This window comes from Anthonomus grandis, chromosome 8 (genome assembly GCF_022605725.1).
Source record: "Anthonomus grandis grandis chromosome 8, icAntGran1.3, whole genome shotgun sequence".
NCBI lineage: Eukaryota > Metazoa > Arthropoda > Insecta > Coleoptera > Curculionidae > Anthonomus > Anthonomus grandis.
Genome location: NC_065553.1, coordinates 18,630,804 through 18,658,049, shown reverse-complemented (window position 1 = coordinate 18,658,049; position 27,246 = coordinate 18,630,804). Strand labels below are relative to the sequence as shown.

Here is a 27,246-nt window from a genome sequence, read left to right as displayed (position 1 = left end):
TAAGCCAAATCCCATCTGGGATTGAACCTTTTTCAACCTAAGGTCACGTTTTAACGCCGTGTCATTCACAGCTGCTTTAACTTCCGGGTTTAATTTAGGAGGAATGGCAGCAGTACAGTTCCAAGGAATTTTCAGGTCAACTTCATTAAGACCTTTTCTTAACAAAAGCTCCCATTGCTGTGCTACGTCTGCTTGCAGGAGAATCTGAAAAACCAAAATAAAGTGAATAATACAGAATTTTAACAGTAATCATGGTCATGATTGTGCAGTATCATATTCATGGTCCTCTAGTCAATTTTAATCAAAATTGCTAGGGATATAAAAAATGCCTCCCTTATTCAAGAGTACCCATTTACGTTCATCCTCTGATGAAGTGTCAGATGGTCATGATTGTGCAGTATCATGTTCATGATCTTCTAGTCAATTTTAATCAAAATTGCTAGGGATATAAGAAATGCGTTCCTTATTAAAGAGTAGCCATTTACGTTCATCCTCTGATGAAGCGTCAGATGGTCATGATTGTGCAGTATCATATTCATGATCTTCTAGTCAATTTTATTCAAAATTGCTAGGGATATAAGAAGTGCCTCCCTTATTCAAGATTTACGTTCATCCTCTGATGAAGTGTCAGATATCACTTTTTTCAAGCGTCGAAATTTCTTTACCGATTCCTTCACCAATTCGTTGGGCAAGCTGGATTTTTCCGCTTCGGAATCGGAGCAAGATTGTGATAAAGACACCCAGTCACGAAACCGACCTCGTCCTCGATCCTTTCTATTTTTAGAATTTCCTTGCCTCGAGCAGGTAGAAGAAGGGGTCGAACTCGAGGGTGAGCGGCGGCCACGACGTTTACTGTGTTTTATGACGATCGGAGATATATTTTCCTTTTCCAGTTCATGTATTTTCCTTTTTAATCTTCTAATTCTGCGTTTCTTACGAAAGCTGTCGGGGGACTCACTGCCTGAAAATGATGAAGAATTATGACGATGGCGTCGATTAGGCATTTTCACTTATTACGAACAAATAGAACCGGGAACCGGACGATACGACCGTATTCAAGCGCACGAAAATAAAAAACTGAGGGTTGCCGGCGTAGTGTGTGGGTTATTAGCGGGGGGTTATCGATTTTTGGCTTTGATACCGGTTCGTGCGCCGTTCCAGCGTATGATGTACTACAGTGTGATCATGAGAGCAAGGCGTGAATATAATCCGACATTTCAATGTATTAAATACAGAGTATTTTATGGCTTGAGCTTATATAAAATCAATTTATTTGAAAATGCCATTGATATATAAAGACCACAGGGGAAAAACGATCCAAGTCCAAAATTGTAAACTTTTTGATTATTCGCTATTTTTATACCCTTTCCCTGGTACTTTAACGTGCCATAAAATATTCTTCAGAATACCGATCGTAGTCCACTAAAATCAGCGATATAAGTTTGGTACACTTTGGAATAATGATCCAAGTCCGCCCGAACTCGACAAAGAACGGTCGAAGTCCACAATGTGTCCGCTTAAATCGTTTAAGATTTGTTAGCATTTTAGTCGTTATTGTTGTATCGTCCTAAGAGGTTGTTGGCGTTGTGTATTGTTTGTTTTGCTATCTTGAAATGTCGGAAGAAAGTAATACTAGTGACAGTGATATACCTTTAAGTGTTTTGAAAAACAGTAAAAAAAGACTAGAGCTTGGACGTGTAAGTGATGCGGCAAAATTTTTGAGAAATCATACTTATGAGACCGGTAATGCATGTGGCTGCAAAAGATTTCGTTGTTTTGAGGTTATATCCGCTGAAAAATCATTCAAAACTTTAATAGCTTAGAAAATAGAAATAGTCAAAACAGCCATTTATGCGGATTAATCGGGATTAAGAATGTTAGTAGAAGAAGACCTAGACAAACCGAGAACACAGCAAGGCTTAGAGATAACTCGTATAAGTTTAAAGTAAGAATTAAACTAGATTGCGAGGGCGGCATGATGGAAGAAATTGAGGTATGTCAAAAAGCTTTTATATCGTTACACGGGATTACCAATCGCCGTATTATGACTATGAAAGACTACCTAAAGAAAGGCGGTTATTGTTTTGCTGATATGCGGGGGAAACATCAGAATCGCCCTCACTGATTGAGCTCTCAGTTAATCGAAAATGTGCGCAACCACATAAAATCTTTTAAAAGTAGGAAGTCACATTATAGCCTTAAAAAATCATCAAAGATCTACCTCCCTGAAGAGCTCAACGTTAAGAAAATGCACAAAATGTACAGCGACAAATTCCCCAATGACCCAATAAGTTATGAAGCATACAGACAAATTTTCGTCAAAGATTTTATTATTAGTTTCGGGTATCCTCGCTCCGATACGTGTAGTGTGTGTGATGAACACATAGTTAAAATGAAGTCACTACAAGAGAAACTAAAGAACACTGTCGAAAACGAGGCACAGTTGGAATTACAAAATGAAATTAAAGGTTTGGAAAATGAAAATAAATTGCATAAACTTAAAGCAGCTACTTTCTATACTAGAAAGCGACACGCTAAAATACAGTCCAGAAAAAATAAGTCAATTGAAGCTTTAACCATGGACTTTTCCAAAAATCTTCCTACACCCAACATCACTACCAATGATGTATACTACAAAAGGCAATTGACCTTTGTCAGTTTTAATATTCATAAGCTCTCAACCAATGAGGCTGTTTTTTATACATACCCTGAGACTATTGCCAAGAAAGGTGCTGATGAAGTCGCGTCTTTATTACATGATTTTTGCCATAATATTCTAGGACAAACTGTTAGATGTTTGAAAATATTTTGCGACTCATGCGCAGGCCAAAATAAGAATTACACCATTATACGCCTCTTACATCATATGGTCCATAAAGAAGGTAGGTTTGATAAAATCAAAATTACATTTCCAATTCGGGGGCACTCGTACTTAGAGTGCGATAAAGACTTTGTTCTTATCAAACAGAAAACAAGAATTGAAGTTCCATCCCAATGGGTCGAGGTTTTTAAAAGTGCTAGGGTTAAACCAATGCCATTTAATGTTATTGAGTGTACTACAGACATTTTCCATGCATGGACAAAATTTTTAACCCCTCAATATAAAAAAACCTGTCCATTTCCAATAAGGCCAATAAAAGAACCTTAGAACATTGAAAGGCTAGAAGTAGCATGCCGTGGAACTATGGGCAGGTTTGTTTGCTTGCAACATCTCTGATGCAATGATGCCAAATGCTTATAGAGAAATGGCAAGAATCACTTTATAATATCATAATAATTTTCAGTTGTTTCCGAAGGCTCAAAATAATACTACTGCTCCTCTTTAATAAAATATCAAGCATTTTTTTTAAATAAATTTGATAAGATACTCTATATCGAAGTCAATATACGTTAAATAAATGAAAATGAAGTACGAAACAACGAGAAAACGGTAATGGCACCGCAACGCCGCTCGATCGCATAGTTGATGCCAACGATACAAGCACTCTTTACCAGTGACGTCGTCAACAAATATTTACTTGATAAATTTTTATTAATTATTATAGAGTTTGAGTATAAGTAATATTACCATTTACGAGCTATTTATGTGTTTTTTAACAGACTTCGTTAGAGGAAGATTCTAATAAAAGGTCAAAGCATTTTTATGGAAATTAAATATTTTATTAATATAATATTATAGATTTTTTAATAAATCATGATTTAAGACACAATTTTGCATAACTTTATTGTTATTGTTATATTGGAAAAAAAAACTCAGTTTTACATCACTTACTTTATATCACATAATATATACTTCTATGGTGCTGACTTTTTCAAAGGGACAGTATTGCTTCGGCGGAAAGAGTTCAAACTACAAGGATGTTCAAATTGTGAAGGAGTTGCAGGTTTTTTTTATAGGTTATAAGATTTTTATTATGAGTATTTAGCCTGTACAATGGTTTTGAGACAATCAACAGTGACCTATATAATACCTAATACCAATTATTATATCATATTAATTTATACTAAAAAAACAAAGCTTACCTAAGAATAAAGACTATGTACAATAGATTAGATTAGATAGTTTATTAGTAGTAATATACAAACAAGTACTTTTACAAGTCAAATAAAATATGTAGTATGTTGGGCTTTTTCGAAAATCATGTTATTATTTCTTAAGTATTTTAATAATGACTTGAGAAATCTAATTCAATTTCTTTGGCGCAAATTTGTTTGTTGCAATCTTCGAATTAAAATTTTTTGTTCTTTTTTTTTTCCATAATTTGGTGAATCATCAGTGCTTAGGTCCTCAGGATATCATTTTGATTTTACCCTAGAATAATATACATAAAAATATAGTATTACCAAAATTAAAAAGAAAAAATTAAAAAAAATTATTATGATAATCCAATTGATCAATAAAATGTATGTTATTATAAAAAATCTTTGTAATATCATACATTTGATTAATTGCATTTAAATTAACAAATATAACACAATAAAATACTATATCACTTGTAAATAAGATATATAGAATAGGATGATACATGGCATAAAACTAGTAGTCTATGTTGAGTGTATTTTTATCTTTTCCTTGGCAGAGTCAGGGAATGTGTAGCAGTTAAACAAAAACGGCTTGGATCAGAAATAGTAATTGTTGACCTAGACCCCACGGTAACTATTAATCTCAGATGCAGTTATTGTTGATGATGAATATTCAGATCTGTAATTATACAAAATTTGGAGTATCAAGAATATTAGTCTATTTTAATTATCCATACTTGTCTATATTAGCTTCACTGTTTGTACTATATACCATTTTAGAAGCTAAAGAAGTTTTTGGCACTCTTCAGGAAAACTACCCCTGCAGCTTTGAAGGGTAAAGCACTTGGTAAATTAACTGAATTATCGGCTGCTGTGTTTTTAACCAGTGCATCAGAAATCCTAGTAAAAAAATAGTTTTACAAACATACCTACCTAATTTAATAAGTATTAGGTATAAATAAAGCTTATATGAGTAACACTAATACTTTTTGTGACGATTTTTTTATACTAGAAAAATATATTTAAAAAAAAATTACCTTTGAGGTAAAGCTGATTTTTTTAATAAAGTCTGGCTACTGATAATATTATCTTCCTTATGTAAGAAATCACTTCTAAGGATGTGATCTGAACAAACAAATATGTTCTTTTTAATTATGTTGATTTCCATTAATGAAATCCATTGTTCCCTTTGGGCACATATTAGGCAATCTATAATAAGTATTTGATATTTAATCAAATAGCTAAAAAAAATACAGTAATAAATTAATATGTGGTGCCAATTACTATATGTATTACTTTAAGTTGCAATAATATATTAATTTTAGGGAAAGGCAAAATTAACTTTATACTTAGATATCAATATCTAAATAAATTTCAAAATTCTTTAAAGGCAATAAAAAATTAGTAATTTCATATATCTACCTAATGTATATATTAAAAAAACATAACTATATAGATAGGTACATTTAAAAATATAAATATTTTGGTATTTTACGCACACTTTCACATTCAAGTTTTTATTAGGTTTATATCTATAAGATCCCCTATTCTACGTTTATGACGATGGTAACCCTATGATGTGATGTTATGAAAGTATCGGTACTTACTTGTGCAAAGATCGGCTTGAATCACCTTTTTATCATGATGCGGCACAAACGACACAAGTTTTTGCCATCCTAGCAATTTAAAAAAAACACTAAAATGTGGCCTTTTTCGTTTTTAAACCAAAAATTAATGAAAATACACGAATCCCGAAAATAAACAAAGAGGCCGTTTGACAGATGACACTACGCGTATGGCTCAGGCGCTTAAGCTCCGGTGTTGTCGCTTTAAATGTTTTAGAAGCAGTTTTAGGGATAAGAATGTTAATAACTTTATTTATTTTTTTGTTTAAGGATATTATATTTATTCTTAAAATAGGCTAATTGTAGTATTTATACTTTTTATTTTAACTTTTCCTATAAAATACAACACAAATAAGTTAAATTAACGTTATAATGGTTGTTAAAATATAGCTAAAAATTTCCTCCGTTGGAAATTTGCGTCGACTTGACAACAGAGAATCGGCAAATATGTTTGTAAACAAAACACCCCTCTTGCCCCTGTGCACATGTTGGACTCAAACAAAGTTGTTGTTTACTAATTCTAGCCTTTCAATGTTCTAAGAAAAGAACTAATAATAAGCCATCAACATCCACGAGTTATGTCAAGTTTTGTTCTAATACCTCCAAGGCCATAGCGACTGCAACACCGGACAAACTTTACAATGGCCTCATTCCTATTCCCAAGTTGAAGTATGACCAACTGCAGGAACTTAAGAAGTTTGTAGATGAAACGTCACAAATCTACGACACTAATTTGCCTTATCTTGCTAATAATAGGACTGTAGATGATGCAGATATGCTAAGTGACAGCGATGAAGTTATATTTTCTACTAATAATAAGGTTATTTCTTTTTCAGCAAAAGTAACTATCAATACCAATGTCTATTATAATGTCCGTGCCAAACATGACGCGCTACTTCGGAATGAAGGTAAGCTACAACGGTCAAATATTAAGGTCCTTAGTAATGTTGTATTCTTGTTATAGTGGCGTTCAAACCTAATTCTTGTGGACTTGGATCGCTTCTCGGTACACCGAAGAGAAGGAATCTTCAATATTTTTTTTCCAAAATTCTGTTTTTTTATGATTTTTAGTAGTCCCTAAGTATTGCCCATGTTAACGACTTCTAATAAAAAAATAGTACAAAACGATTTTTTTTTTGTTTCGCATGGAAGTCTTCAAACTTCAAACATTTTTCTCAAAAATATAAAAATGTTACTTAGATCGTTCTTCCCCTGTAGTCTTCATATGTTTCTCTCTTGCACTCGTGGAGTTCTTATAGGAAGTACAAGAAGGAGTAATCGGACATGCAAGTGCGATACCTCATTTTAAAGGCAATTAAAAATACTCTTTAAAAATAAGAAAATCCAATATGGCGCCCATAAGAAAAAAAAAATTTGATAATGATCGAAAAAAAAACGAAACGTCGGATTAATTTTTTTTTGCGTCATGTTGTAGGACATAAAAAGTGGCAATGAAAATCTGTTTTTAGTTTTCCGATGTCTCTTTAAATAAAGTCGGTAGAAGGTAAAAACGATTTTGACGATTTTCGATTTTTTTCGGATAACTTCAGAAGTATCCGGAACTTCAAATTTCTTTAAACGTTATTTTATTAAACTCCAAATTGCGCAACTTTGCCTCCATTTAACCAACCCTGTAACTCTTACGGTCTCCGTGATTCCAATGGTCATCCTCGAATTTGGGACACTCTGTACATAAGGTTGATTATCAGCTGCATTATGCATATCTTTCTTGGTTTTTAGACATGAAAAGTAAGTAATACCTAAAGTGATTACTAGTAAATAGTTCACACCACTAAAAACCAATTTATTTCCGAGTCATTTTAAGTATATATAGTCGTTTACTTTGAAAACCACTGATCCGTTAACAGAAACAAATGGATCGATAATATCCGGGTAAAAGGCTGTCAAAACATTTTCTCCCGTGGTAATTTTGTTTCAGAATTGCAAACAGCGCTGTAACTGATGGATGGCGTGCAAAATTAATAACATTCCCGTTTTGAAATTTCATTGGGAAACTGCATTTGCCATTTTAATAGTTTGGTTAGTGGATTAAAACAATTATTAGGTTAAAAGTCCGCCATTTTGCGTCGTGAAAAAATAAAAGGTTCTTTAAAGTAGAGAAAATAATCCTAAAATGAAAGAGATTTTAATTTAATTCACATATGTAAACATGTATGGTAAAACACTTTATTGGCCCTTGAAAAATTCAATTTCCAATTAGTCTGATGAAAGCTAATATTTAAACTTAGCTTATCAAAAAAATAATGGAAATCGATGGTATTATAAATAATGAGGAATTATAACAATACCCGCTATATCATAAGCATTTAGGTAAAAAATGCGGTTTTCTGCCTACAATTATAAATGATAAATGTATGAAAAAACTAGTTAAGTATACAGGGTGTTCGAAATATCTCCGTCTATTTTTCGAACACCCTGTATACTTAACTACAGCGCATATTTTAAATAAGAAACATTTTCACTAATTAAAACTCTTTTCATACATTTATCATTTATAAGTAGTAGCGGCAGAAAACCGCATTTTTTACCTAAATGCTTTAAACACCCTGTATACTTAGGACTCAATTTAAAGACCAAGGCAGTAATGGGGTAGAAACGAAGAAAAGTCAAAAAATTAAATATTTTATTATTTTCCAAAGAATGTTGCAGGAAATAGGGAAATCATGATTCTCGTAAATATGTTGTAAGTTAGACTAGGCTCTTTTAAAATGATTTAGGCAGTAACAGCAATTTGAAATGTGGAACAGATGACTCTTCTTGAATTATTTTTCTTGCAGTAGTCAAATATTGGCACAAGATTTTCCATAGAGTGAAAGACCAAATATTTCTCGTATTAAAGAGTGAAAAGAAGACCTTCTCTCCTCGTTCTCTTGCAAACACTCATCGTATTACCGAGATATCTCACTTGAATACCGTTGAAAGATTTCCCAAGGAGTGAGACACTTACTGACGTTATTCTTCTTTAAATATTCCTTATATTGCAGAGATTTGTACTTTGAATACCCTTCCCAAAATTTCCCAATGGTTGTTTTGGTTTTTCTCTACATATTTCCCCTTTTGCGAACATTTTCATCTCTAATATCCCAGCAAGAAACTTTCAGGAGTGGAAGATCTCCTGTCTTGCCTTTTTTTCCAAATGTTGCAATCCTCGTATTGCATAAAGTTCTTTCTTGACATAGCTCGTGCTAGAGAGATTTCTATCTTGAATAACGTAGGCTAATTGCCCATAGACTGGACGATCTTCTGTTTTGGGTTTTCTCCAAATAGTTCTCATTTTATAATACCGTAGCAAAAATTTCCAAGGAATGGAAGATCTCCTGGCGAGTCTTTTCTTCAAATCTTCCTTGTATTACGCGGAAGATATGTCTTAGATTTTCTCTATTTATTGCTTGTATTGCAAACGTATTACAGAGATCACCTAAAAGAGTGGAAGATGTCCTGTATTGTTTTTTATTTTCAAATATTCCCCGCGTGACGGAGATTTCTACCTGGCCGTAGCAAGACTTGCCATTTATTGGAACCTAATTGGAACCTATGTTTCCTAACGTCAGCCAGTATTTCGATGCGATACTGTCGATATAATCCTGGCTCACCTCCTTGAAATTGATCTTATGTATACTGTATACCTGGCACATTGCACGATACAAATATCGACAAAGAGGTATGTGTCTGTTTCTGAAGGTGTGATCTCAGACTGGCTATATTTGACTATTCAGCTTTTAAATGCGCTATTGTTTTTTCATTGTAATGAAACCTAAAAGTTAATTTTGCATTTGTTGTCAAATCAAAGTGAATGCAGTTGGTTCTTTAAGTAAATTGTTTTGCTGATACTAAGTCCACTTTATCTGAGTGAGTGTTCGTCTCTTCTCGGCTTAATTCTTGAATACATTGATATGTTTCCTTTAAACTGATTTCTAATTTATTTGGTCATTTGATACTACATTTATACAATAAAATAAGACAAGTCTGGAGAAAGAAACTGATAATCCTAACTACTAACTTATTTAAAAGAGTAAAACTATAATAAAAAAATCACCTAATTGCACACATCACATATAAAACTTAGAAACTATAATAACCACAAAAGTATTAACAAACAGTACAAAGTACAGACACTGACTAGGCAGGAGTGATTTCAGCATGTTGCTAAATTCGTTGATATCATATAGACGACAGAACTTAATATAATAAGCCGTTTTAAAGTATTTTTAAATATATTAAAGTTATCTATTTGTTTTAACGAAGCAGGCAGTTTAAATAACTAATTCCTTCATAAAAAGGGGTCTTTTTAAAATAAACATAGTTAAATTTTGGCAGATAAAGAGCATCCTTACATCTAACATTATATTTAATAAAATCCCTTACCTCGGAGAAATGTTCTTGATTTTTAAATATTTACAACAATAATTTAAATATATAAATTCTAGGCATCGTTAAAATTTTCTATTTTTTAAGTGTTTCACGGCAGCTCTCATTATATTTCAAACCAAAAATCAGTCTCATAAATCTTTTCTGGAATACAAATACCCTTTGTGCCTCTGATCTATTACCCCCAAACAGCAACATGTGAGGTCAAGAGAGGGTACACTATCCCATAGTACACACTCAGATGCCTTTTAAGGCTAAACAATGAAGAATACAGTCTAGATAGTTTGCTGCATATCTCAATTTGAGAAAGAAAAGTAGGTGTTGGTAAAATTCGTTAAATTAAAATCAGATAATCCCACTCACAATTGGTTCCGATGAGCGGGTTCGGCAACGGACGGACGTAATACACTCCTAACCTGCCTCAATACATTCTGGATTACGAAAGAAAACGACCGGATTTCGGGCGGCCCCTTTTTGTATACGTGAGTATATTCACCTCTCTAGACTTCTGACAAAGGCTTCGTGCATACCTTTTGTTGTAATACAATAGAAGTTTATAATGAGATGAATCTTGATTAGTAATTGGAGCTATCATGATTGAATCAAGAATGGATTTAAGATTGAGACAATGTTTGTAAAATAAGGCAAATATGATAAAAAGAGTTTTTTTATTAGGCTTCAAAATAAAATTAAATATGGTTAATGCTTTCTTATTAAACTTATTATTTTGAGTATGATATATACAGTGTGGCCCAAATTGGGTGTATATGTATGGGTATCTTGGAAACTATAAGAGATACAAAATTGGTTAAATGGAGAAAGTTGTAGGGCATTTAGTTACCAATTAAGTGCCGCTTTCAGAACGAATTATCTTTTTCCGATTTTGAAATGTTTGAAAAAATCAAAAAGTTGCATTTTCCAAAAAGGTCTGTAATTTTTGATTTCAACGTATTTTTAAGATCTGTAAAAACATTATTAGGACAACTTTTTAAGGTCAACGCATACCTGAATTCAGTTTTTGTTTTCGACGTTTTGGTTCTGAAATTCCATCCTCAACTTCTTTTGTTCTTATGGCGGCCATTTTGTTTTTTTGCTAAATTAAAAAAATATTTTTTTTTTCTCTTTAAAATGATGTATAACACTTTCTAACACTAATTTTTTGACGTAAACATAAAATATGAAAATATTTTATGTTTACGTCAAAAAATTAAATAGTTTATTTTACGCTGAGTTGGCCATGGTTTTTATTGGCATTTTGTCGTACACACAATTATTAATAACTTACTAACTTGCTAATTTATACTTTTACATAATTTCTAAATAAAATAATAAACTACATAATATTAAATGAAATTATTCAAAATGATGGCTATTTTTGTTAAAACATTTCTTACATCTCTTTAAAACACTTCTTGTTACCTTGCGCAGGGTGTTTTTATTTATATTATTTAAGACAGTCTGAACCTTGTCCGCCATAAGAAAAAAAGAAGTTGAGGTTGGAATTTTAGAACCGAAACGTCGAAAATAAAAACTGAATTCAGGTATGCGTTGTCCTTAAAAAGTTGTCAAATTCAAATTCAAAATTGTTTATTTTGCCAAAAGTAAAAAATACATGTATCATTTAGTTACACGTAATATACACAGGTGACAAAAAAGGACCAATTCACGATTATAAAACCGGTAACAGTGACGCTGAGCGGACGCCTGCGAAAGGACCCTTAACCTAATAAATAGCTACTATAATAAATACAAAAAATAAGTTTAAAAAATAGTACATATAAAGTATGCAAAGAGAAATAAATAAAAAACTACTTAATAAAATAATTCCCAAAAAAAAAACAAAAAGACAAATTAAAAGTAAGAGTTCTGAAGAGAATGGGAGCGCGCAGAAGGAAAACGAGTCTTGATGACAGTTAGATTTTAGGGATAAGTCAGGGCGTGGCAGAATATTAGAAACAATATGAAATAAAAAAATAAAAAATCAAATAAAATAAAAAATCTCAACATCGAAGTTATTATAATATTGATCTTATTTAAGTACTTAAATTTATTTATGTGACTTTTAAAACTTATAACCTAGTCTGTTCTTCCAATAGGATCTTATTTATTGAATTTTTAAAAAACAAAAATTGTGAATTCTTAAGGACTTGTGTCAAGCTATTTCACATTTTAACAGCAGTGTATGCAAAACTTTTTTCATAGCATGAAGTTCTATGGTGGGGTATAATATAGCTTTGGTCATTGGCGGTACGCTGTAGCCCTAAAGTAGTTCTTGGAAGCGGTTTAAATTTTTCTAAAAGGTAGGGGGGTTTGCCAGTACTTATTACTCTGTGTATGAGACAGTAAAAATGTTGTTTTCGTCTGTTGGCCATATTTAAAATTTTAAATTCATTTAGATAGGGCGTTGTATACTCTCTATAAGATATATTATATGATAACCTCATACACCAGTTTTGCATCTTTTGAATGGATCTTTTAGTTACCAATGATAGCGAGTCACCATAGACAACATCACAATAGTCAAACAGGGACAGAACCAGAGAATTACATAAAAAATATTTTTGTTTTTGAGGTAGATACTTTTTATTATAATTAATATTTTTAAGTCTTAAATATGCAGTGGAAAGTTTACTATTTATGTGTTGCTGAAAAGATAGGTCTGTGTCAAAAATAACCCCCAAATTTTTTGCATTTTGAACGACTGGTATAGTATTATTATTTAAAGATACCTGAAATATTTGTTCAATTTGTTCACGAAGTTGTTTATCTTTGTTTATTATAAGAATTTTAGATTTATTTGCGTTTAATTTTAAATGATGGTTCTTTGAATATAAGAATAATTGGTCTAAGTCATTAGTAAGTTTTTCTTTAGCTTCTATCACATTACTCTTCACTACAGGTATAGTAAGTTGGGTGTGGTCGGCAAATTGATTGAATTTACAAAATTTAACACTCCTGTACATATCTGCTACATAAATGGCAAATAACAGAGGAGAAAGGACGGATCCTTGAGGTACTCCCTTTTTGACAAGTTTGAGATCCGACTTTATTATTGTAGAGTCTTTTTTTGTACTTACGTAACTATACCTAAAAGTTAAGATATTTTGTAACAAATTTACTGCATCTGTAGAGAATCCATAATACTTTAATTTTGCTAATAACAGTTCAAGATGTACCGTATCGAAAGCTTTACTAAAATCTAAAAGTGTCATGCAAGTACTATTTGTTTGTTCTTGATTTCCTCTTATATCATTGAGGATATTAGTTAGTGCTGATGTTGTGCTAAAATTCTTTCTAAAACCAGATTGGCAGGTTGGGACTATATTTTGCTGTTCTATGAATGACTCAATTTGTGAGTAGATATGCTTTTCAAATATTTTTGACATAGCAGAAAGTGTACTAATTGGTCTTATATCTTTAAGGGTTTTTGGATCGTTAGTTTTAGGTAGTGGTAAAATTTTTGCAGTTTTCCAGATTGTTGGATAAGTTGAAGTTAATATGCAAGAATTAATAACATTTACAATAGCATCCGCAGAAAAGGGTAGACACAATTTTATATCCCTTATTGATAAAAGGTCCTCGCCAACAGTATTAGATTTTATTTTAGAAATAATTTTAAACAAATTTTCATGGGTAATTAATTTGAATTTTAAATTAATATGAGTAATTAGTTTGTTGTTTTTATAAAAGTCAATGAGATGATTTGGTACTGTATTAGGCTCATTATCTGTTTCTAAAAAAAAATCATGTATATGAGTGGCGTTATTAAGAGTTTCCGGAATGTCTATTTGATTATTTTTAGATGTAAGATGAAGTTTTTTTGTTGTACTCCAAAAAGCCCTTCCATTACTCTTCGCAAAAGTATTAAAAAATGTAATTTTTTCCCTAGCAATTGCATGTTTTGTGAAGTTTCTAAGCTGTCTGTAATACTGTAAATGTTGATCTAATTTTGTTCTTGTTGGAAACTTTTTCATTTACATCGTTAGCCCTATACAATCGATCCCAAGATATTAACTTCCCTTGGTTTATAAATGTGTCAATGTTAATGCTATTATCCCAATTATGTTTTTACAGATTTTAAAAATACGTTGAAATAAAAAAAATACAGCCCTGTTTCAAAAATGCAACTTTTTGATTTATTCCAAATATTTCAAAATCGGAAAAAGATCAAATCGTTCTAAAAGCGACACTAAATTGGTAACTAAATGCCCCACAACTTTCCCCATTTAACCAATTTTCTCTCTCTTATAGTTTCCAAGATACCCATACATGTACAGTCATCCAATTTGGGCCACACTGTATACTGCGTCCTTAGAACATTCAATGCCTAGAATAAGCCTAGCTGTAAATAATAGGCGAGTTTGTTTGAGTTTACCATATTTCAGACAATGATGTCAAATCGACTTTCCCATTATTCATTCAATATATAATGTTCTTATACACTACATATTTTTTAATGTGTTCTATTTTATATGTTCATTTGCTGACTAATAATTTATACTTGAGAGTAATCAACAAGTTTTTCAGGACAACTAACAAAAAAGTTGATGAAAAAAAAGCAACTTGGCAACGTAGAATACTTCTATGTTTAGAATGCAAGTATCCGATATTGTCATTTTGTGTTTTTTTTCTAGATATTGTTTCACATGTGTGAAGCTAGCGTCCGATCGATATCCAGCAACCAAAAGTCTAGAACGCAGCATATTTCGTTTGTCAGGAACCTATTTATAGTCCGCGCCCGCTGTTATTTAATCGATATAATGTAATGCCCGTATCTCCTGAAATTCCCGAGGATTTACAGTTTATTTATAATACAATCCAATCGGTGGTTGGTCACAATGATGTTGTCCCTAGTTTTACACAGTTTTCAGAATTGTGATTAAGTTCAAAGACAGAAAAATTATGATTTATTCTAAGTTCCCTACTTCCTATTATGCTGGTTTGTCTAGCATACTATCCTTTTATTGACGTTTTACGTGAAGTCATAATAGGAGACAAACTGGAATGACAAGGGGATAACCTACTGGCTGAAAAGGAAAATATTTTTTTCTTTACAAGTGCAACCCTAACAAATGCAACTCTAAAAATTTCAAACTTTCTAAATCATTCTTTAAATTTCATTAGAACGATCTAAAAATTTTACTCCTAGAGCCAAAATAACATGTTTGCTGCAAAATCCCTTGGTCATAGAGAATGCATCCTTTACAAGTAATTCTAGCTTTAAAGATCTTGTTTCTCTTTCTCTGCTGTTCTATTTATTTTTAATCTCATGCATATTTATTCTTTCTTTACACTTTAATAACACCATTTTCAAATTTTCACAATTAGAACCAAATTAATTAATCCTTCTAAGTAGATAATACACTTGCTGCAGAGCCCCTTAATCATATATGTATATAGAGTATGCATCCTTTAGTAGCTTTACCAGACCTATCTTAGTATCTCTTTTTCTATAGGAGTAATTCCAACGAGAACCTCAATCAACTCGTTCCTTTTCTCTCTTCTGTACGTTTTCATTCCTATTTCTCTTATTTGTTTTCTTATTCCTTAAACTTCACTAATCTTAAGGTTTACTAGTAGAAATAAAGTAACTAATTTTAAAAAGGTAGGCAGCGTATTTCTAAAGAATCCCTCGGTCTTATAGTCTGCATCGAAGTGAGTGAGTAATTGAAACCACAACTTTCTTGTTCTGATTTATTCATTATTATTTAAAACTTTATTAATATTTTGTTAGAGCTGAAATAATTGAGTGAAATATTTCACAATATTTTTTTTTATGAGCAACTTCAACCACAACCTCAATAATCTCGTTTCTTTTCTTTCTTGTTTCGTTTATTTACCATCTCATTCTTCTTGTTTTCCTTGTCAATTTTTATTCCCCATTAGGACCCAACTAAAAGATTTGATTATTCTTTCTTTTCTTTCGGATAAAGATCTGTTTCACTTTTAATTCTTGATGAATTTGTTTATTCGGCTTCAGAAGGAAGAAATGTAGAAAGAGAACAGAAAGTTGAACAATAAGACAGAAAACTAATATTATGAGATGGACGTTAAAAAAATATAAAAACCTATCGAGGCTCGTTAAAAATTAGCTGTAAGATCATGAAAAACTGAGCAAGGAACGAAATACGAAAAAAAATCTCTTTTGATACATTTTATCCATTATTTGGTCCATGTAATCAATTATGAACCTACATATAAACTCATATACAGTGCATTTTTTTTATCTCGGGTCATAGGGTTTTACGTGTAATATTTTCAACCTCATGTTAGAACCTGTTCTATTTAATCGATAGGATTGAAACTCGGAACAAGTGAAGTTTAAGTTAACAGACTTTAAAAAATCTCATTATTTTGCAAAAAAATTTGCGAGAAACCTATTTAAAATACGTTTTTCTGATGAAAAAGTTTGCTTTTTCTGCACCTCGTAACCTTCATTACCTTTACACTTCAAAGCAGGTAGACAAATATCTGACAGTGACACAAAATAATTTTTAAATTGCTCCATTGGAATTGTTCAAAAACTCTTTAAAATGTCGATTTACACTATGGAGGAACGTATTGAGATGGTTTCAAACTACATTAGAGGAATGTCGGCGCAAGAAGTGGCAGATAATTTTGCCATGTCTTATCCTAACCGTCCCGTCCCGTCTAGATCAACTGTACAACGGTTTCATGAAAAATTTATTACGATTGGATGCATCGCCAGTTCTCACTTAAAACGAAAAAGAACCGAAACTGTAGTAGACGAAGAATTTAAAATGGAGGTATGCTTGGCCGTTGAAGAAAATCCAACAAATAGTCTTACTCAGTTTGCTGAAGTTACCGGAAAAAGTAGGAGTAGTTGCTATAAGACAATCAGAAAAGAAAAATACAAATCTTTTAAAGTTAGAAATGTTCAAGAACTCTTGTTCAAGAACAGTGGATGGAACGAATTAACAATGACCCCACAATTACAAACAAAATACTATTTTCAGACGAAAGTACTTTCTGTACAAATGGTACAGTCAACAAACAAAATACTCGAATATGAGCGCGAGAAAATCCTCACGTCATCCAGGAAACGCATACCCAAACAAGACAGAAACTTAACGTGTGGGCAGGAATTCTTGGAGATCGAATAATTGGACCATTTTTCATAGAGGGTAGCTTGAATACTGCAAAATATTTAGAATTACTTCAGGTGCAGGTCATTCCCGCATTAGGAAACGCTGTTCAAAATGGCAGGATAATTTTTCAACATGATGAAGCCCCCGCTCATAGTACAGCGACTGTTACCGAGTTTTTGAATGCCATGTTCCCAGGACGCTGGATTGGACGTTTTGGGCCATCTAAATGGCCGGCGCGAAGTCTCGATCTTTCGTCTTTAGATAACTTTTATTGGGGCTATCTATCATTGAAAGTGTTTGATATTGTTAGAGGCAGACCCAACAATATCGAAGAACTTCGTAATAGAATTATCGAGGCTTCGCGTACCATTACTCCCCGGTAGCTCCTAAATGTTAAAAGACATTTCTACAACTGTCTGGGCTTTTGTTTGGCTCAATTTGGAGGTCACTTTGAACAATTTATTTGAAAGGTTTTATTTGTTTATTGTTGATTTTTGAAAACATATTTTTGAGATTTTGAGGAAATTATTTTGTGTCACTGTCAGATATTTGTCTACCTCCTTTGAAGTGTAAAGGTAATGAAGGTTACGAGGTGCAGAAAAAGCAAACTTTTTCATCAGAAAAACGTATTTTAAATAGGTTTCTCGCAAATTTTTTTGCAAAATAATGGGATTTTTTAAAGTCTGGTAACTTAAACTTCACTTGTTCCAAGTTTCAATCCTATCGATTAAATAGAACAGGTTCTGACATAGGGTTGAAAATATAACACGTAAAACCCTATGACCCGAGATAAAAAATGCACTGTATATATCCTTTACCGTTATAAAACCATTAATTTTATTTTACTCTTTTAAATTAAAAGCACTTAACCTCTCCCATTTTGCATGGTAAATACGCAACAACCTGTATTAAAAAATGATAAAATGCACTTAAAACGCGTTATTAACTGTAGAGTTTCCGTGACGATAATTAGCAATAACCGCATAATAAACCCAATATATTAAACGTTCCTTATTTATATGAAAGCGTACCCTTGACAAATCATTATAAGTGCATCATCTATTTTTCGAGTGGAGAAAAATAAAACGCCTATGCATGCAGCAGGTTACATAAAACTGTCCTTGATGTTGTTTTTCACGAACCTAACCATAAGTAATTGAGTTTACTTAAGGCTGGACTCTGGCTAGTGCATTGAAAACAATAAAATCGTTTTCGATTAATGATGGCTATTTTCAGATACCTCTCGTACATTATCTATAGTTACTATCATTGGTATTTACGCTATGCCGACCCTGACTCGCTAATTCGCAACTCGTACGCTTTCATCTCTAGGAAATTAGATTTTTAAGTATCCCCGTTTGTATTTCCTGTTTTGACATGCACGATATAATTTATTAATAGTAATAATAATAATAATAATAATAATAAATTTTACCCCACTTAAATTGGAAACAACAATTAATGACTAAATACAGAACTGGAAATAGAAACCTCTGAGCAAAAGACATATGTAGGTATTAACGAGCTCATGCAAGAACATGTTGACAAATGTGTGTCAAACTATTGGCTGGTCTCAGGACAAATGTTTCTTGAAACAAAGGGTACACTCTTAACCATCCAAGATCAAGTTGTTCCAACGAGTAATTATCTAAAGTTTATAGCAAAAGTTCCAGTTATTGAAGATATTTGAAGCGTTTTTTTTTGAGTTAATGTCATCATCGTCTCTATTCCGAGTATAAGCTTCCCATACCCTTTACTTTAAACCAATTGATGTATCTTGATTTCTGTACGTGATTTAACATTCTTTTAGCCATCCATCCAAGCTTAACCCGCCTTGTTTGGGAGTTGCAAGAGTTTATATGCGGAGAAATGGTTAAAAAGTCAGTATTCTTGCTTTCTACCGCATTTCAGCCTTGCATGCATTTGCCTCAGTTACATCCTGGATCATCTTGAAATTGCACTTTTTATTTAGAATTGTCATCTTGACAAACGAAGAAAATCATTTCGTAGCGATCGTTAATAATTCCTGGGATTTAAATGGGTTTATATGCCGAAAAATTTAAAAAAAAAGTCAAGATTCTTGCATTCTACCGCAGTTCAATATTTGTGAGTAATGTCTTTAAGTGTTTCCATAGTTCTCTTGAATTTAGCTTCTTTTTACCTATTGCATCTCTGAAAGAAATCTTAAACAACGTTAGTGAAATAATTATTTTCGTTATGTGTCGAATTCAATGACGGAATGGCAGTATTCCACTCTGTCGTCAAACTTAGGGGTTGATTATAATACCTGATCTAAAGTTTCCTTTACACTGGGTGTAATCGAAAATTTCATGCATGAACACAAGGAACTACTCTACTAGAAAATTTTGGAAAATGTATTGATATTTTGGCACACAGTAATAGTTTTCAAAAAAATTACCAATTTAGGCAATCGCTAGTGGTTCATTAGATTTTGCCATTCCGATACTAAACTCGGCACCTACATAGACAAATTTACATGAAATATTATTATCCAACACTTGAATTGGAGAAGCGCTTTAATGTGTTTCCTGTACACATAAAGGTTAAATAAGTATAAATTTAGGATCGCTTTGAGGGCTATTTGAACGACACGCTATTTATCAATAAACTTTGGGACGTTAAAATCGCCCAATATTAACAAATTATTGCCTATAATAACTAATAAATTATGCGGTAAACAAAATTGAGCTACCTTTATTTTTTTTGAAAATTAAACGTGACTATACACTTGTATAGATATGTAACGAAAAAAAAGTTAAATGTTGCAGTAAAGTCATTCAAAACAGCATTAAATTCACTTTTTATTATTCTATCACCAAAGACTTCTAGTAAAGTCTTAATGATTATAATTTCTCTTAAAAATGGAAAAAGCTCTGGAAATGGGGAATTAAAAACGGAAATGTTTAAAGAATATAAATAATTATTTATAGTTAAACCTCTTCTACATATAATAAATGATGGCATATTTTGAAAAGGCAAAGTTTCCAAGGATTTTAAGCAAGCCAAGATTTACAAATTGAGAACAGGAACACTACCTTCAAACCATACTTTATAACCTAAATATAAAACACTGCCAGCAAAATTATGAAAACAATAATAAAAAGCAGATTGACGTTGTTCTTAAGAAAACATAATATCTTGTTTAGGAATCATTCCTGAGAAAGATGCTTTGGTAGACCTCATAAATGAAGCATCGATAGTGCCCTAAATAATAGCAAAAAAATCTACGTGTCCTTGTTGATTTGGGCAAGGCATTTGACACTGTGGACCATACCAAACTATTGGAATGAGTGGAAGGTGTTAGAGGACTTGCTGTTCAAATCATATTTATCAAAAAAGCAAAGGGTCTAGATTGAGGATTTTATTAGTACAGAAGCTGAAGTTACTTAAAATAAAATAAATTAGGCCTTAATTTTTGTACAAACCTTAACCGCCTCAGTGGCGCCAGCGGCTTATTTGTAGTTTTATTAAATGGACAAAATATCAATTTCATGCAACTCGTAAAAACCTTCAGACTTTCCGCAGCCAGAACAGCATTTTTTTGTAGTATCAGCCTTTTTTCGAACAACCAAATTGGCTCGTGTGTGAAAATTATTCTTTTATTCGTATTAAGATTATCGAGAGTAGCGCACTCATTTCATAGTCATCGTTTTACCATTTAAAACCTTTTACTTTATTTTTAACTTTTCCATTCTATTTGTAATTAATTAGTTAGTTGTGTTTTTAAATATATCCAGTATTTTTAAAAACAATTCTTGCCGGAGTTTTCTTTAATAAAAAGAAGCTATAGTGCACAAAATGGCTCTTCGAGCAGGATAATTTAAAAAAAAACACAACATTTAATCGTAATCGTGTTATTGTATCGTCATCGTCTTATCGTATCGCTAGCATCAAGGTGAATTGTCGCAGAATCCTAGTGCGAACACCGATTGTTTGGAAAAGTTTATCGTTAACCGTTTAACGCCATTGTTCATCGTTCCTGCAGTTCCAGCAGCTATCGTTCATCATCGTAGAGGCTTATTTGCAAATGGGTAAGTGAGCTAATCCTTTTTACCGAATCCTTTAACTTGTATTATTATGCTTTTTTCTGGAATTTATTTATGAAATTTTGATTTATAAATATTTTATCGAATCGTTGAAATTTCTCTATCGTTTTATATTATTTTTATTGTCGTTTTAATTATCAAAATTACATCGTTATCGGATTTAAAAAAGTTGTTATTAAAGAAAGAACAGATTAAAGTAAAACTAGCAGATATCGAAGAATTTTCAAAGCAATTCGAAGTCAATCCCCACGGCTCTATCAGGGAAATAAAAAATCCTATCGCCGAACTGCATACCATTCGCGAAGAATTTGAAAATAATAATCTTAATATTTTGTATTGCCTAGACGTTTCAGAAAGTAAGAGCGAAATAGCGAATTCGTCCAAAACCGATCTTTCTGAAGTGACGCGTTTTAACAAATCGTGGCATATTATTTTAAGTAACTTACAAAGTTTGTTAGACCTACAAACTTTGTAATTCTCCCACCGAGTCTACTACTAAAAACCCATTTCACGACTCTTCCATTAGTCAAAATGTAATTCCAACAAAACCTCAATTTAACGTTAAATTACCAGAAATAAATTTACCTTCTTTTTCTGGCAAACACACCGAACGGCTACCCTTTTTTGATGCTTTTCAGAATTTAATTCACACCAATCATTTATTAGATTATTGTCAGAAGTTTCATTATTTAAAATCATGTCTTAAAGGGGAAGCAATTCGTGATGTAGAGACTCTATCAATATCTAGCGAAAACTATCAGACGGCTAGGTCGATATTACAGAAACGATATAAAAATACGCGATTAATTATCCAAGTTCATGTGCAAGCAATATTAAACTCTCCGAAAATAACTAAATCCTCACCTGAGTCTATAAAAACTTCTTGGGGATATAACGAACAATTTAGAAGCACTTAAAGTCCTTAACATTCCGGTCGAGAGTTGGGATGCAATTTTAACCACGATTATTATCGACAAACTAGATTATCAAACCAGGCGGGAATTTGAAAATACGATAGATTCAGACCCGCTCGAACTGGAGCAAGTGACTTCATTTTTAGAGAAAAAACTTATCGTCTGGAGTCACTTAGCCAAAACGTTAAACCAAAGCCAGAAAAACCAATATCTTATCAAACAAATACAAATTCTAATTCGCGAAGAAATCCACCCATTTATGCGTCTAATGCAGTTACTACAAAGTTTCCTTGCTATTTTTGTAAAGACAATCATTTTATAAACAATTGTGAACATTTCCTTCGTTTAAAAGTAAACGAAAGAGAAACCGAAGTCAGTAAACGCAAGCTTTGTTCAAACTGCTTAAGAGCTAACCATCGACTTTCGGAATGTAGGGCCTCGGGTTGTCAAGTATGCAATTCTAGATTTCATCATACATTAATTCACGAAAATAGACCGACACCGAGCGCGACTGCTAGTACTAATTATTGCACGTCATTATGGAAAACACATACTATTTTATCCACCGCCGTTGTCTTAGTCACAGATGTTTTAGGCCGAGAACATAAGTGTCGCGCTCTGTTAGATGTAGGGTCGCAAGTAAATATATTATCGCAAAAAATGTGTGAGCTTTTAAGTTTGAAAATGAAAAGTCAAAACATATCTTTATGTGGTGTAAACGATACCTGCCATAATACTATAAACACCGCGAAACTCGTTTTCCAATCGTTATATCGTGACTATGAAAGCTCAGTCGATTGCTGTATCCTAGAAAAGGTAACGACAGCCCTTCCGACAGAGTCGTTTGATAAGAAAGCCCTAACATAGTCAAAGGTTGGGTCGCGTTATTCGTTTGTCTGGTTACAAAAGCCGTACACCTCGAGATCGTTAGTGACTTGACTACGGAATGCTTTTTAAATGCGCTTAATCGTTTTTGCGCAAGACGAGGTACCGCCTCACATATCTATTGTGACAATGCAACAACATTTGTTGGTGCTAAACGTAAATTAGATGATATTTTTAACTTTTTAACAAGCAAAGAAACGCAAGAGAAAATTCAACATCATTTAACTCAATCAAATATCACTTGGAAATTTATTCCACCCAGATCACCCAATTTTGGGGGTTTGTGGGAACGCCTCGTAAAATCGACTAAATTTCATTTAAAAAGAGTTACAATGAACGCTAATCTTACTTCTGAAGAGCCTGTAACCCTTATGTGTCAAATCGAAAGCATAATAAACTCCCGTCCTTTAACTCCCATGTCTACCGACCCATCGGATCTCCAAGCCTTAACCCCAGCTCACTTTCTCATCGGAGAAAGCCTTACAGCTCTGCCTGAACACGTGATCGAGATACCAGAATCGAGGTTAGGGCGCTGGGAGAGAATCCAAAAAATCAAACAGCATTTTTGGAAACATTGGAGTCGAGAGGTGGTATCCGAGATGCAGTCGAGGCCAAAATCCTCCAGATTTGAAAATTGGGTTTTTAGTCCTTATAGCTGACGAAAACGCTCCGCCTCTTATGTGGAAACTGGGACGTGTGGAGCAGGTTTTTCCTGGATCAGATGGAATCGTACGCGTGGCCAGTGTACGAACCAGGCAGAGGATCTACACTCGTTCGATCCGTAAGTTGGCTGTTCTTCCGGAAGCCGACAAGGACTTCAATTAGACTTTATACGAGTACTTAGTGAAAAGTGGGTACGAAAAACTAATTATAGTGCTAAAACTAAGTTATCTGTGTAGTGCATTAGTATTAATTAGCGTGTAAGGTTTTATTTGTAATCATCGTTAAATCATTTTCTTATTATAAATTATGTACGTAAGCTATTATAGAATTTAGTTTTTTTTATTGTCAATTTCTTTTGACATTAAAATATGTCAAAGAGGGGGAGGAAATGTACAATCCTTAACCGCCTCGGTGGCGCCAGCGGCTTATTTGTAGTTTTATTAAATGGTCAAAATATCAATTTAATGCAACTCGTAAAAACCTTCAGACTTTCCGTAGCCAGATCAGCATTTTTTTGTGGTATCAGCCTTTTTTCGAACAACCAAATTGGCTAGTGTGTGAAAATTATTCTTTTATTCGTATTAAGATTATCGAGAGTAGCGCACTCATTTCATAGTCATCGTTTTACCATTTAAAACCTTTTACTTTATTTTTAACTTTTCCATTTTATTTGTAATCAAGTAGTTAGTTGTGTTTTTTAATATATCCAGTATTTTTAAAAACAATTCTTGCCGGAGTTTTCTTTAATAAAAAGAAGCTATAGCGCACAATTTTATACTCGGCGAAGGGCAGCGAATGTTGTTAACTTAAACGAGTACACACAAAATTACAATATTATTATAACTACATTTAAAAAAGTAAATAAAGCATACATAAAATATTTAACTAACTTAATATACAAAAAAAACAAACAAAAATTTAGACTTAAAAAAACCTACCTAGCGCATGACCGACTTGACTTAACATTACAAACACTTTAAAAAAATAAATGATATTCTACAATAATACCAATATAAATAAAATAAAAGAGCTATCCAAAAACAAATAAATTGATGGAATAAAACTAAAATTGTTCCTTAGTTGAACACAGTCATTAAGTACTCTATTTTATTATTGACTTTCAACCAATACTGTTTTTAATCTATTTTTGAAGCTTTGAAAAGACTTGTTAACATAGTCACTAATATTATATGTACATATTTATTTAGCTTTGATGCACTGAAAGAAAATGACCTTTGAAAAATTGCAGTGCTGTGACGGGGTATATTAAATTTTAAAACCGTGCATGTTGTTCGGTTATGTCTAGAGATTCCTGTTTTAAGTAACTTGTGGTGTACTAGGCTTCATGCTATTTCTGTTGTACGTTAAGATTTTCTTTTAGATTGAGTCATGTGAAGAATTGACATTAATCGCTGATGAATTTTTAAATGGTTTAATTATCAAGATTCGAAAGAATTAAATACTAAAATTAATACCATCAAAATCACAAATCAGCCAAAAATAAAAATTAATTATTTAGGTGTAATACTGGACTCTAATCTACATATATAAAGTGGAATCGCAGATAAAGTGCTTGAGCAATAAATAAATTGAAGTGCGTCATGTGTAAGGAATTAAATATCTATTTCGAATCATCTTATCTAATAAACACCTTTTTGTTTGGATCTAATTTAATACCATATAATATTATTATAACATATGGTGAAACACTAGATGTACATCTTCAAGTTAGTCTTTGCAGCACAGTTATAGTACCAGGTTTTTTTCCGCAATCAAAAATATCTCATAGGTTATTTCTCCACATATTCACCTATCTTTATTAGAAAAAATTAAAAAGTTCAATTTTATATATGTTTAAATCGCAATTGCAAAAATGGTTGTTGGACCAAAAACGAATTTGCATACTAATTAAAGATAGATGAAAATTAAAATCTGCTTCCCATAATTTCACCCTAGATATATAGTTTTATCTAAAAAAACTTTAAACTACCTAAAGTTGACCAGGTTTTGGTATTCAGATAATTAATTTACATGTTTTGGTATACACATCTATTTCATTTTTAAATTATTGTAAGTTTGTAGTGTTGTTATATTTTGTTGTATAATTTGTATCGGCCTTCTAAATTACCACGGATAAAAATTTTCCATGGTTTATGAAGATGCCTGTAATTTATTTTTTCTTTCCTTCCAATTTTTCAACGTTAGGGTCTATAGTATCTAGTAAATAGAGCATGTGGTACCTACCTACCCATGGTTTTAAGAAAAATTATGGTTACACTTATGGTTCATGTATGATGGTGCACCAGCCCATTTTAGTATCAATGTACGTAATCACTTAGATACGGTATTTCCAAATGGATAGGTATGGGAGGTACAGAACATTGGCCTGCTCGATCGCCAGATTTAAATCCTCTAGATTTTTGCATTTAGGGTTTTCTTAAGTCATTAGTTTATTCCACTCCCGTCGAAAATGTTGATGACCTGAGGAATCGAACTATAGCCGGCTGTGAGATAATAAGAAATACATTAGGAATATTTGCGCGAATACGAGAATCAATGAGGCGAAGAGTTGAATCTTGTGTAACGTCTGAGGGAGGTTATTTTAAACACTTGTTGTAGCTTTACTATTGTTATTTTCTATTATTGTTCTGTTTTAATGTTGTTGTATTAGATAGTTCTTGATAATGTGTTAAAGAAATAAAAAATACGCGTCAAGATTTTTTTTTGCATAAAAACGGCGCCAGATACAAAAAAAAAAGGTACGAGAGGTTTTTTTGTCACAAATTGAACGAGGAATTTAAAAATTATTTTTTATTTAAAATATCCCACTGGCGTACCACTTTTTTCTTTAAAAAAATTGAGGTCATTACCCGTATGATCACCAATGGTTAATATAAAACCTTTCCCTAAAAATACCTCTTAAAACCCTTCAAATTTCATTTGCATATCTCGATCGGTTGCAGAGCAATAAATAAATCGTCAACTTTTAAGAAAAACATTAACACCCCGTATCTCGGAAAGCGAAGCATTTGCGGACATACGTTTATATAGCAAACTGCCATTATGTTTCCATACAGAATCACCCCCTGAAGTTTGTCGCATTTATTTACTAACACCCTGTATATTAGTGTATATATGTATACAGAGTGACAAGTTGAAAACGAACCGTATTTAATATTGCCTCTAGCAATGGTGAAACACGTCAATTTACATATCAAGGGAGACAATTTTTGAGGCATTTGTTGTCGTGTTACTTTCAAGTGACCGCATTAATTTTTTTTTCAAAATCCGCACAAATGAGTGAAATGTAATGGAGTATCTATAATATTAATATGGATTGCATTACGATTAGATACGATATTAATTTTTGCAAATACAGTGTGACCCACATGACCTGTATATTTTTTACAACCACGCCACTGAACTCTGCGTACAAACCCTTATTACAGCAGTTGTTTTTTTTTAATTAACTGATAGGAGGCCTTAAGTATAATACAATATTCAATAGGAAATGACCATCAAACCATTCATCATCGTGATACAGTTTACTGAGCCAACTTACTGAGCTAAC

The 27,246-nt window shown here is 32.5% G+C and overlaps 1 protein-coding gene across 2 annotated transcripts in view; it reads left to right on the top strand.

Annotated features, from left to right (window-relative positions):
- The window catches only part of LOC126739999 (neuronal PAS domain-containing protein 2-like), a 198,408-nt gene that overhangs the window by 48,519 nt on the left and 122,643 nt on the right, over positions 1–27,246 (top strand). The window lies entirely within an intron of this gene.